The sequence below is a fragment of the Pseudopipra pipra genome, chromosome 2, assembly GCF_036250125.1.
Source record: "Pseudopipra pipra isolate bDixPip1 chromosome 2, bDixPip1.hap1, whole genome shotgun sequence".
Taxonomy (NCBI): Eukaryota; Metazoa; Chordata; class Aves; order Passeriformes; family Pipridae; genus Pseudopipra; species Pseudopipra pipra.
In genome coordinates, this window is record NC_087550.1 from 3125852 (window position 1) to 3138859 (window position 13008).

General features: G+C 35.6%; 1 long non-coding RNA gene across 1 annotated transcript; it reads left to right on the forward strand.

The window, feature by feature from the left end:
- Positions 1–1109: 1109 nt before the first annotated feature.
- Positions 1110–7914, forward strand: LOC135406506 (uncharacterized). Its single transcript, XR_010426308.1, has 4 exons — positions 1110–1440; positions 2564–2697; positions 3940–4034; positions 6851–7914. It is a non-coding gene; the product is annotated as an uncharacterized LOC135406506 (long non-coding RNA).
- Positions 7915–13008: the final 5094 nt, after the last annotated feature.

The following is a 13008-nucleotide window of genomic DNA, read 5'->3' on the forward strand; positions in this document are numbered from 1 at the left end:
AGGAGTCTAAAAGTGCCTTGGATACTTGGCAAAGTGCTACTCGTTCATGTGACATGCTCAAACTCTCATAATTTGTAGTTGAGCAGGGAGTTATAGTCCAATGAAGTTTCCAGGCAAATTTTGGAGCTGATTTTGATTTCAATTTGAACTAAATGGGGACATTTTGTAGCATTGAAATGTTGCACATGTAAACCACAGTTTTTGGAAACATAGCAAAACTGTGAACAGAATCTGTGATCTACCTCCATTGAAAGATTTTTCTTAATTCTTTATTTTTAGAGTCTAACAGCTGGCATGACAAGCAGTTGTATGCAGTTCTGTTTTTGTTTTGTCTTTTTTTTCTAACATCTCTCTCCTGAGAGCTCTATAATATAAGTCCAGATTGCTGCTGTCCACCCTTGACAGGCTGGCAGAGAAGTATTGATCCATCATGGGAGGATGGGATGAAGTGACAGCAGCAGGGACTTTTATTTGCTCATCCCAGAAAGAAAGAACCAGAAGTCAGTGTTAGCTAATCTCCCATGCTTAAGTAGGAAGATGTTAAAAGAACAGTGAAAAAAAATCTACTTGATTATTCTTCCATTACAACTTGGGCAAGGGTGTGTTGGCAATAGAGTTGCCTTTCTGAGAATAAAAATGCTGTGATTCCCTAAAGACTTATATGCAACAGGATTGAGAGACTCCACAATCAAATCCAACTGCAAAAGAAACATTTTGTCCATCTCTCCCACCACCTGACAGAGGCCACAAAATATTGCAATATTTTGGGGAAATTGGACACTGTAGAAGAAAGAAAAAAAAACCATGAGTATAAATAGCAAGGTGGTGTATTTTGTCACAGGAACATGTACAGATTGGAATAAAAAGTAAGAGAGAAAGGTGTTTAGGGGCGTTGGTGAAGCACTGGATTTTTGGCAGAACACAGATTCATGCTGATGTTTTTAGAAGAATAGCAGAGAAATTAATTTATAATAGGAATGCATATGATCCACAAGTGCAATCTGTATTTTTTGCTTAGCAGTTCATTGTGTTCTGCATACTCTGCCAAAGAAATCAAGTATAATGTCCCCAAACCCCCCACTGTATCAGTATTCAGCAGGTATAGCTGAATTCTGGTCCATACACGTGGAGAGCAATTATTCTGTTGCACAGACATTGACTTTCACATTATATTTTACACCGTGTTTTACCATTCTTTGTTAGGCTCCAATTCTGCAATGCTCTGCATGAGGCTGGATTGCTGCATTCAGACAGACTGCAGTGAAGTCAGCCAGCTCATAACAAATTAAAATCGGGGGAAAAGTGAAGAATATTAAATTGGAGGATCAGAATGATAACACGTTTGTTTTTTCAAAAGCAAAACCACAAAATGTTGCTGGTTGGAGTAGCAGAGACTGGGATCAGGAAATAAAAGTACACCATGGCACAAGAGCACTGCAGGTACTGAATGGTTTTCTAGATTTTTGTTCTGCCTTCTTGGTAAAAACCTTCTTGTCTGTAAAATATCTTGGTCTCTGTTTCCTGGGGAGCACTTCCGAAAGACAAGGAGAGATATTTATCATAACTTTATATTGTTTTGTACATTGAAGTAAAAAATAATCCATTTTACTAGGCAATATAAAGGACCTTAACTATCAGCCATCACCAAATAATAATATATCGTCTGTGATACACTTAATATCTTTTGAAAATTAAGGAAGCCTTGTGACTATATTCTGCTAAATCCCAAATCCTTAATATTAACTATGCTTTATTTGTAGGCTAGGACCAATTTCATGACTCAAGAATTTCTGTTGCTGGAGTCTGGTCTTCAGGCTTAGTAACCTTTTCTGCTTTTTCAGTAAATTGAACAAAGCTGTCGGTCATATAGGGACTCAGCAAAGAAAGAGAAGAAAGGAAAAGGGATTATTCTCTAGAAACATCCTTGACTAGTCACCTCAGGTCTTTACCTCTGAGATTCATTCTCCATATTTAACATTCCTCAGCTGTATTATAATTTTTATTGGTAATAGAGTAGCTGTGCCATTAAAATGGCTCAGAAAGATTGCATTAGGTGGATGTATAAAGCAACAGACCAGGATTATTCAAACAAGAATACAACTGGACAATTTTAGTCTGAATTAAACAAAGCATGACTAGTCATTCCCTTGTCTACTGACCTCTTAATGACTGCTCTGCTAACTATCAGTGCAGTCACTCTCTTCCATGCAGCTCCTGATTTTGACAAGAAAATATTTCCCTTGTTGGTAGTGTGGATGCTTTTAATTGATATACACAGGAGAAAAGTAGAAAAAAAAATAAAAGAGAAAGGAAAGGAATGGTTGCATAAAAATATGGGGACAATGAAGAAAATAGTAGTGTCTAATAATTCTGGTCCCTAGTTTACCAACATAGATCCAAACTGAAGAGTTAGCAGTAAATCCTAACATATCCACAAATGAATTTTAATTGGTATGGTTTATAGTATGCTACAAAAAAATAAAAAGCTATTCAGAGGTTATTTTTTTTTCTCTTTCTCTTTTTTTTTTTTTTAATTCTAATCTTTCCTGAGTTCTCTAAATAGCAGGAAAACCTAATGTCAGCTTAGAAAACCCTGAATCAAGAAGTGAGAAAGCAACAAAAAATAACAACAGTATTCAGCATCCTCAGCTGAAGAATGGTTTTGTATATGACTACTTTACATCCTCTGTTTGAAAGGTGAGAGAATTTCATTCGGTTCCTTCTGTGGAAAGTATATGAAAAATGTATTTTAAGGGAGACCTTTGGTAAGCTATATTTTAATGCTATCAAAACTTTAAACTTTGTATGAAACAGCCTGGAATGTAAATCTTGAAATTTGCTCTAGGAAAGTGCAGCCTTTTCTGAGAAAACTAGCTTCAAAGCAGGAAGAAATTGATTCTATAATTATGCCTTTTTACTACTACTTTGTTTCTGTTATACTAAATGGTTGATGTAGATATAATCACTCAATCTGATGTTGTTGCAGCAGAATGAAAATTGATCAATATATCATTATTGATCAGTCTCTTTCTGATTGGCTTAGCAACGCTGTGTGTTATTTCTAGCCTCACACAGCCAATCTAGCCTATTCAGAATTAATCTAAATATATGTTTGCTTCTACTAACACACAAGGTTACAAAACTAGCAAGTTATAGAAAAATAAGCTGAACAATAGCACAGTTGCATATATACATATATCATAGCATTTAATATGTTCTTCAGATTAGGCATGAAATGAAAATCACACTTAAATGTAGACATAAAATAAGAGTGCTTTGCTTAGTCACAGTCATAGTAGTCCAATAACCTCTTCGTTCTGCTCAATTTATGCAAAGCCTTTTAAAATTACAGTTTCTAGGAACCATACAATATAACCCTGAGTAATTCAGTATTTTCCAGTTGAATTCATGTAGGTGTTTTATTAATGATGCTCTTAAAATAGATTGAAATATTTTACAGCATTATAAAAAGGCAGGTTGCAACCAGTGCATTTAGCACAGTCCAGTGAAATACTATTAGACCCACAGTCCCCTGCTTTACCTGTTTTTGATGTATTCTTTATATACTTTGTGAATCACATTCAATAAACATTTGTGATTATGTGACTGCATTCTTAGTTACCTTAGGCCCTTTATTTGGTTCCTGCATAATGAAACAGTCTGATTTGTTTTGTTTGTTTTTTTTTTTTTTACTTCTCCAAGTTTAGTAAAGTGATTTTTAATACCCAGTTAATCAAGATACAAACTAGCAAACTGTGATAAATTCATCAGCTCAAAGTGCTTTTAACATCCAGTTTCAAATCTCTAGTGGGTAACATGCTGAAAATCTAGTTATTCTATCAATTGCATGTCTTTCCTAGCCTGGTTCTGTGTGGAAATGACATCTGATTAAGAAACTGTGTCACAGCACAACTCAGTTTCTCTTTGGTTCTTTTTTAGCATATATCCAGGGGCACGGAAATGCATGGGAAGAAGGGTCAAGTAACATTTGTGTAGCTCAACCTGAGAGGTCAGATTATGCTTCAACTACTCAGGTCTTGTGTATTTGAACTAATGTAATTACCACATTATCCCATTATGTCAACAATAAGAGGTGTCTGAAGCTTATTATCTTGCTGCTCCAATGTTACTCTCCTTCATCTCATTTTCTTTTCCTCAGTCAAGTGTTTTAAAGAGAAATAAATTGATTATAAATATTTTACTAGCATGCATCTTAGGCTTTAGTTACTCTAAGCTGATTTTATGCTAGAAATTACTTTGGAGTGAGAATGGAGAGTTAAAGACTGTATGCTAAGGACTGATCTTTTTGACATCAGGTACAGCTGAGAACTGTTCTCTGCAAAGAAGATTATAGAAACCCCAGATTTTTTAGGCCAATCCCAAGAGGCAATTTATAGCCACTTTGTGAGCGCTTGGTCTGTTGGACACACACATTATAACATGCTGAGACACTCCAATCATTCTTCTTTAAGAAAAGATTCTGGGAAAGGGAAAGACAAGGTTCTGCTGCACTGGGAATACCCCAACTCCAACCCCTGGTTTCCTCAGACACATGAATATCTGCTCTTGCAAACCTAACAGCCTGATTTGAGCATATTTTTTAAGGAGGGGAGGTAGGATGAAAGAATGGGATCAATCAGTGTTCAATACTCAATATTCAACAACTGTAAATGAAAAGCAGCATTGCAAAAGAACAAACAGTTACTGTTTCCCATGAGGACTGATTCCTCTCCTAGATACTTCATCTTCAAATCCTCCCAACAGTGTTTCACCTCATCTTCCTGCCGATGAGTTTTATTTCCTTTAGCCTATTCATTGACTTGTTTTATGGAACATAAAGTGATTTTAGTTTTTAGGAGTGCTCTGCCTTCTGGGGCCAGATTTTCTTCACGGCTGTGGAACCTCATAGCCTTGTTGGACTGTACAAATGTGATCAGATGTTACCCAAAGCCACTTCCATCTTTTCTGCATATATGTTCGTGAGATGAGAGAGCTCACCCAATATTACTTCTCCTCCTTTTAGTTCATCTTCATGTGTTCAGGGAGGGACAAAATATGTTGCACCATCCCCTATTTAGGCTATGAATTTTCTGGGCTTTGTCTTGAGAAACCCTGTCTTGACCAGTCCAGGTGGGTTCAGTAAGGTACATCCTCTACAGCCTCTTTTCTAGCAGAGTAGAGGGCTAGGATTTGAACTCTGAACAGCTGGCCTGGCCAAATGGTGGTAGTAGAGAAGACAAATTTTCATAACAAGGAGCAAACACCTACCTCCCTGTAAACATAAATTCTCCCTCCTTCCCTCTCTCTCTCTTTTAAACTTAGGCACCCATGTGCCACTGTGAGTGACAAGAATAAAAGAGAGTGAAACTCACTGTAAATCAGGTTGATAATACCATAAATTATGGTTGGAGGAAAGCTAGCTAAGAGGAAAGAGGGGGGCATCTTTAGGACACTTATGCATATTTAAAAAATATTCCAGATAGTTGAATGCAGGTAAACTTCAGGAAATTACGAAGAGTTTGGAATACATCTGTATTTTGTGAACTATCATAGGTGACACTCATCCTGTGCCCAGCTATTGTCGGCTTATTACTGGACCTGAGAGTAAAAAGGGGTCGCAATTTTCTAATCTTGTGTTTCCAGTCTCACGAGTTTGGAATTCCAGATTTGAGCAATAGGGTCTAGCGAGACTGCCCTGAAAGCTCAAATTATTCTTAAAGTGGATTTGGTTGCTTTTTAATTTTCTTTCTGATTCCTGCTATTCCAGGGTGTATCCAATGCATTTTTACAAAAGGAAAAGTACTTAAAACAAAGTCCAAGACTTTTGCTGATTGCAAACTCCAAACTTGTGAATCCTCATGAATAGTACAAAAAGCTCCCCTGTGAGCTGCACAGTAAAATCAGAGAATATTATTCATTATTTTTTACAGAGAGCTGAGAGGAAGACATGTCAGTCATGAAGACAAAAAGATGACTGGGTGAATTTAGAGCTAAACATCTTTTTGTAAACCAAGTAGCAATGAAAATTCCCCAAGGGACCATTGAGAACACAACTGGCCACTAGTTGTCAGGCACCAGTACCTTGGAGGTACAACACTTGTGGTCACAACAGTTCAACCTTCTTTGTTCATGCAAAGTATCTGCCCAAATCACTAAGAGACTTAAACACAAATTGTGGGATTGACAAAATAAAGAACGGGGTTATTTTATATAATAATGAGTAATGAATAATTTTATGTTGAATTCAAGATCAGTTCTTCTCCGGCTTGTATTGTTTCAGCAACGTGGAATTAACTTGTGTAAAAATGTGACACTACAGTGAGAGTTGTGTGAATTTCTAATGTGATGTCTGAGGAGCAAAAATGTAAAGAAAAAAACAGACTTAAGTTGAATGAAAAAAATTCTATTTTCCTGTTTGCTCTGGACCAGATAAAATATTTGGATTTTTCAGATTGTTTATAGAAAATTTAGCCAAATTTGATTTCAAAATATGAAATCAACTTCTTTCCTACCTAGCTAAGATATTTGGGGTTTTATATTAATTTTTTATTCTTAGGTGTTTTTTTTTCTTTTGCAAATGCTATTTTCTAAATTGCCACTTACTTGTGCTAAATGTTTTTACTTAAATGCCAAGTGAGAACTAAAAAACCTCAAAATTTTAGCTAAGATATTAATTTTTAATTTTAAGAATTCAAGTTACTCTGAGTCTGGGTGAAGCTGAGCAAATTATGGTAGCTTGTCAACCACATCCTAAAAGTATTCTGGCTTGGAAGTAGGTAGTGAAAATCAGAAGTTCATTGGAGAAAAAAACCATGTAAATATATTTGTCTCTATGTGTGTCTTTCCCCAGGTGTCCACACTGAACAGGATATTATCACTGAAGCAATGTAAATCCCTGAATACTTATCCATCACAGCAAACACTAGAAATATCTGCTGAAATCCAGCTCACAATCTGGCTTTTTTTTTTTTTTGTCTGTTTGTTTTTTTATTCCCTAAATGAATTTCTGAATCGATGTTTAGCTAATAACCCATCATTAAATCCACAAGGTTATCATTTCAGCTTTTGAATGCTGTTTCATGGTAAATGAGGCTATTTTTTCCCAATATTATAACAGTGATTTGTGCAACATAATAGTCATTTACTCAATAGCATTCTGCAGAAATAAAATTCTATACTTTCTGCGGTACATTTTTAGTGCGAGTTTTCATGAAATCCTTACTCCTGATGGTGAAAGTTGATTTATAGCAGAAACTCACCCTCTTCAGGATTATTGTCAATAAACGTGAAGATGTAATTCGAGTGATAATGAAAGAACATTTTATTGAAAATCTCCAGAGAGTCTGTTTCACAAGATATAATTGGAGAGGGGCTAAGAGTCTCCTGCATCAATTTCCAAATTAAGCATCTAAGCTATCAAGATGTGTATATTTTAAAACTGTCTAGGGGGAAAAGAAAAATAATATAATCAATCAATAACAATATAGGATTAGAATAGAGCTATGTGGAAATAGGGACATGGAAGGGACTAGGGAAGAACTCAAACATTTCAGTGTACAAACTGCATCAATTTTAATTGTCAATGTAGTCTTAACTTTTCTTTTTCATCCGTGTGTTTGAAACTGCTGGGACAGATCTCCATGTTTGGCAAATTGTGCAGCTGTACTGAGTAGCTTGTTTACAGAGATAGAAGATGTTCCAATTTTTATTTTCTTAATTTTTATTTAGATAGACAAATCTCCAACAGCTGGCAGAACGTGAGTTTTGCTTTCTGACACTTATTCTTCAGGTAATCCTGAGAGCTCCTAAAATCCCTCTCCTTTTCTATGGTTCTAAAATCATACCTGGAAATAAAAAAATATCTGTTTTGAACAAATACCATACCTTGCCAGTGTATTTTCAAAAAGTTTATGATGGCAGACTTGAAAAATTTTCTTTGGTTGTATGTTTGTTTCCTTACAGCACTTTATTCTTTAGTGTTTTGGGCTTAAATGATTTGAGCCTTATTTGTTTCAGAGATGGCCTCGTTTCCTTCTTCATTAGTGCTTTGGTCACAAAAGCTGAAGCTGGAGCTCATCATTAAAGAAGACAACAGGTTACTGGCATTTCACTGAATGGGAATTTTGGGTTTTGCTCCAAAATAATTCAAATCAATAGACCCTTAGTCCCATATCTTTCTTTTAATCTAAGCTTTTGTGAAAGAGTAGAAAGGTTGGTATTTGAGAGCACAGAGTCATTTAAATTCCATTTGTCTGCCAATTTGTCATCTCTTTTATTGAAGTTGATGAAAAATTCTTAATTTTTTTTCCAAAAAATGCCGAAGGTATTTTTTATCTAGCATCTTAATTTAATGTATTAATAGCAATTATTTTTTTCTTTTATGTTTGATCTTCACTTTACAAAAATTATGTTCCTTAAATATCTTCCTCTAATACAGATTGAAAATACATGATATTGTATGCATATATCACTCATATTGCAGGATTAGTGAAATTTAGAGACATCATAAAATGCTGAGAAGAGTTATTTTTCTCAGATATATAAACCAGATTTTTCTATAGTTCAGAGTGTGTTCTATTAGAAGTTGAATTAGCTGTAATTTTCTTTTGGGTCTATTGCCATCATTAGGAGGGCCACTCTTTCCATGGTTTTAAATGAGTGCAAGAACTAGCAGGAACAGTTTGCTAATGCACTAAAAAATAAGTTTTGTACTCATGTAATGTTATTTCTTTTGCTTTTCCCTTTATCCTATTATTTTTTTCTCTTTAAAAAAATTAAAATTTTCCTCTTTTTTTAGATACAGTATCTTTGGGCTTCTAGGATTAAAATAAATATTTTTTTTACCTTTAAGTACAAACTTCCATGTAAGCAAAAAAGAGAAATATTCTAAGTTATTGCAGCTGATAACAGGGAAAGGATTTTGGTGTACATTTTTACAAAATAGCCTTACAATCTCCTTTGCTTCAAAGCCTGAAAACACGGAAAATCATTTATTTTAAAGACCTTCAAGCAGTTTCTTTCTGCATGAAACTTCTCTTTCTTTCCTTCACTCTACTTATCTGCAGAAGGAGGTGAGTGGCTAAAACCGGTGTTCCTAAATCATACAAAACAAGCTGAGCACTAAATCCATATGTAATGATGGGGATATCTCTGAAATTCTGTTTAGGCATTGAGAAATAATTTATAGTGTGGCTGCTTGACATTTAAGGGCTGGAGAACCGATCTGCTGCTGAGCAAACCTGCACGAAATGCACACAGTTCCAGTAACCTCGCCTTGTGCTGCCTTTTTTGCACAATAGGTAAAGCCATCCCGGTGAATTTCCACAATCAACTGTTTTTCTTAGTTGCCTTTTAGGATTATTTAATCCTGGGGAGTGAAGAAGAGTTCTCATTCTTTCCTTTGGGGATTCCCAGCAGTCCCCTGTAGTCAGAGGTTGGTGGCTGAGCTGTCAGGAGTCCCTACTCCAAGCTTTGCAAGCACCACATTAGGGCAGTTCAGGTTGATCTTATCTATTATTTGGAGTTATGTTAGTCTGTAAAGTCGTTCACTATTGATAATGTGTGCATGGCATAATGTTGTGCTCTTCATTTAGCAGTGGTGGTGGTAAGGTTGTTTTTCCTCTTTTTTCCCCCCCTTTTCTTCCTCTTTTTTCTTTCTTTTTTTAACCAAAACTTTTAATGACTAAGGAATATTAACTTTGGCATAAAAATGACAAAAAACAACTTGCCAAATGGGAAGCTGGATGGAGAATTAATGTGTGTTGGCATGATGAAAGAGTGAAAAGCTGACTGGACAGGCCATCTGAGCTAATGGGAAAGGGAGATTGGAAAAATATGGATTGCAAAGGACATCACTGTAGCAGAGTGGCCAAATGCTTCAAGGAGAGTCTGCTTAGCTTCAGCAGTACTTGTTTGCTTTACCTTAACCTTGATCTTACTAGACCTTATCTGGTTCTTGTATGAGCCACAACCCAGATAAATCAACAGCAGATTACTTGTCAGTGAGTGTAACTTGATAATCATTGGTTTAAATCCTTTTCTTATAAAACAGAAACATGTTACGCTAATGCAAAACATCAATGGCCAAACTTTAGTATGGGGAGAAAGGAAAGGAAGAAAAAAATTATAGCTGTCTTATAATTTCCCTTACATCTGGTGTGCTGAACAGTATCTGGAAGTATCTCAACATCCTTTCCATGTTTTTGTGACAGACATGCCAAAAGTTAAAAATGTACAAGTAATGGTGATGTTTCTACGAAGAGTTTGTTTTTTAACAAGGGCAAGTTTCAGCAAAATGCTAGGCAATATGAAAGAGTTTTTGGTTTTCTTTTGGTTCAAAGTGTTAAATTGATCTGGAACAAAATGACTGCTCACCTACCTGAGCTGCTAAATGGAGAACTGACATGCATGACCCTGGCAAAGCTTCACACATGAGAAAATTCTGGAATAATAATACTGCTCCTTAAAGGAGTAACATCCTCCATTATTCAGCCATCCTGCATTATACACAAATGATCTATGCACCCTTTGGGTGATACTTAAATCTAACAGCTGCTCAGTGTGTTCCTCTCCTGCTTTGTTGAAGAGAATGTGTGAGGGTTTCTTACACTCCTGCAGCCCATTTTTACAAGCTGGATATCACAGGAGGCATGTATTTTACACCAGAAAGTGTGTGACAGGGTTGCAAAAGCTGAGTGCCCAGCAAAATTGAATGGAGTATTTTCCCAGTTAAGATATAAACCAGAAACATGTATGGGAGAAGGCTGTGACTGAGACAGCCATATCAAATCTTCCTACCTCTGCATATTCACATACCTAGTTATACACATACACACATTTTTATGGTTTAGGCATGAAGCTGTGTGCCAAGTAACCTTCATCCCAGAGAAAGATCCATTATGATCTTAACTAGCTTTGCTTCTTGACAATTGCACTTTTTTTTTCAGAGTAGTTGGTATTCATGAAAAATGCTTTGCTGTTTGCTTCTTTAATATGCCCATCACTGTATCATATGAGCACTTGCTGAAATGGGTGAATGAATCTATCCTGAATTTTTGTATTTTCATGGGGAATGCTTAAGTTGTGTCATAAGGTATGTAAACAACTTGTCCAGTTTCCTCAAGCTTTCTACACTCAGTAAAGAGAGTATGGAAAAGAGTAAGTCAAAAAATTATCTAAATTGTCCTGAAGAGGAAGCTGTGGTATTTTGTTTTTTGGGGGTTTTTGGGTTTTTTTTATGGAGACTGAATATTTAATATGGTAAGCTGAAAGGGTAACTAACAGTGGTGGGAAAATAATCCCTTTTTATCATTTTCTTCACTGAATAATACCTTTAAAAGGCCAAATAACCTTTTAAACATTTGGATTATTTTCTTATTGTATGCTTTCACCCCCCACACACCCACCCCCACAGTGGTTCTTCCATTGTTAATTTCTTCAAATATTTAAATATTTGAGTTCTCTTAGTAATCCAATATTGATTACTAGAGAGACACTTTATTTTCTTGTTATCCTACTTCTTACTTGATCACAAAGCTGTTCAGCACAGAGAGACATTATAAGGATATTGTGACAGACTATAGCATTGTGAGGGAAAATCCCAACTCCTAAGTAAGCATGTTAAGATTGACAAAAGAAGCATGTTAAGATTGACAAAAGAAGAAACACAGAAAGAGCTTTAAACCAAAATAAAGGAAAAGAAATCCAAAGCTGAACGGTATAGGAAGACAAAGACAGGATGTGGTTGCTATAGCTTTTTTTTTTTTCCTGTGTAAATTTCAGTGATCAATAACACTCTTCAAAAGACAAGATTGGGATTTTTCAGTTTTCCCACAAGAAATGATTGATGAAAAAGTTGAAGGTATGTTCTCAGAATGCAAAGTAGTTGCCATTCTTTTTTTTAATTATTACAAACTGATGCCATTATGCAATAATGTGTTTTCGCACTGTATAGTGAATATGTTCTTTCTTAAGAATCTCTCTTTTAAAGATCTGGCAAGTAAGGTCAGGTGCCTCTTAATGGAAATAGAAATGAAAAGCACTACCTCATTGATTTCTTCTCCATTTCCAAAAATGAGATTGGCTTTTTTTTTTTCAACTCTCTGCCTCATCATGATAATTTCAGATAAGCACCTCCATAATAACAGGCTACTATGGAGAGGTATAATACTTCATTTCAACTATATTCTATAGTAAGTTTATCATAGACTCAATTCTCTGCCATCAGACTGTGGTTACAGTTGCTAAGAGAAGCTCCCATTGAAAGAATTCATCAGTGCATGGAAGACAGTGAACCAAATTCATCCCTGCTGTAAATCATCCAACTTTATTGGAACTGCCTCAGAAAAAATATCCCACTCCATTTATCCATTACTCTACAGAAGGATGCCTTTCAGAAAAGTTATTTTCCTCTTTGTTGCTCTGCTACTTACAGATTTCAGTCTTTTAGTAGGAAAAGTGATGAAGATGAATATTTGGCACCCTACTTCTTTTATGCAGAAGGTCTTATGCAGAGGAACATAACTCTGAGCATTTCACTCTGACTTGTGAGACAAAGTCTAAGCTTTCCCACAGAGACTGTAAGATAAGAAAGCAAAAGTTAGTTTAGGAAAGTGCTTCCACCAATTTAATAGAAACTGTGTTTATGTAGCAGTTCTGCTATTCAAGTGGCTGAAGTGTTCATAAATAATTGTTCCTCAAAATGCCACTGCCAATGAAGGAAACTTACTGTTCCTGTACTAGTAATATGTTAACAGATTTGATAAACACTGAAAACAGATAGTCATGTAATCATCCTACTAAAAAGAAAAGTATTTTCGCCAAAAGGATGCAATTCTTGATCTATGTTTCTGATAGTTTGCTCATCACCTTGGAAAGCCCAAGCTACAAGAGGATGTTTCATTCCTTACACAAACCAAGTTAGCTAGAAGCTAAACTCAGAAAGCAATATTCACTGGTGATTAGAAGAAAGGTAACTGGTTCCTATTTACCATTTTCTTGATAACAGCA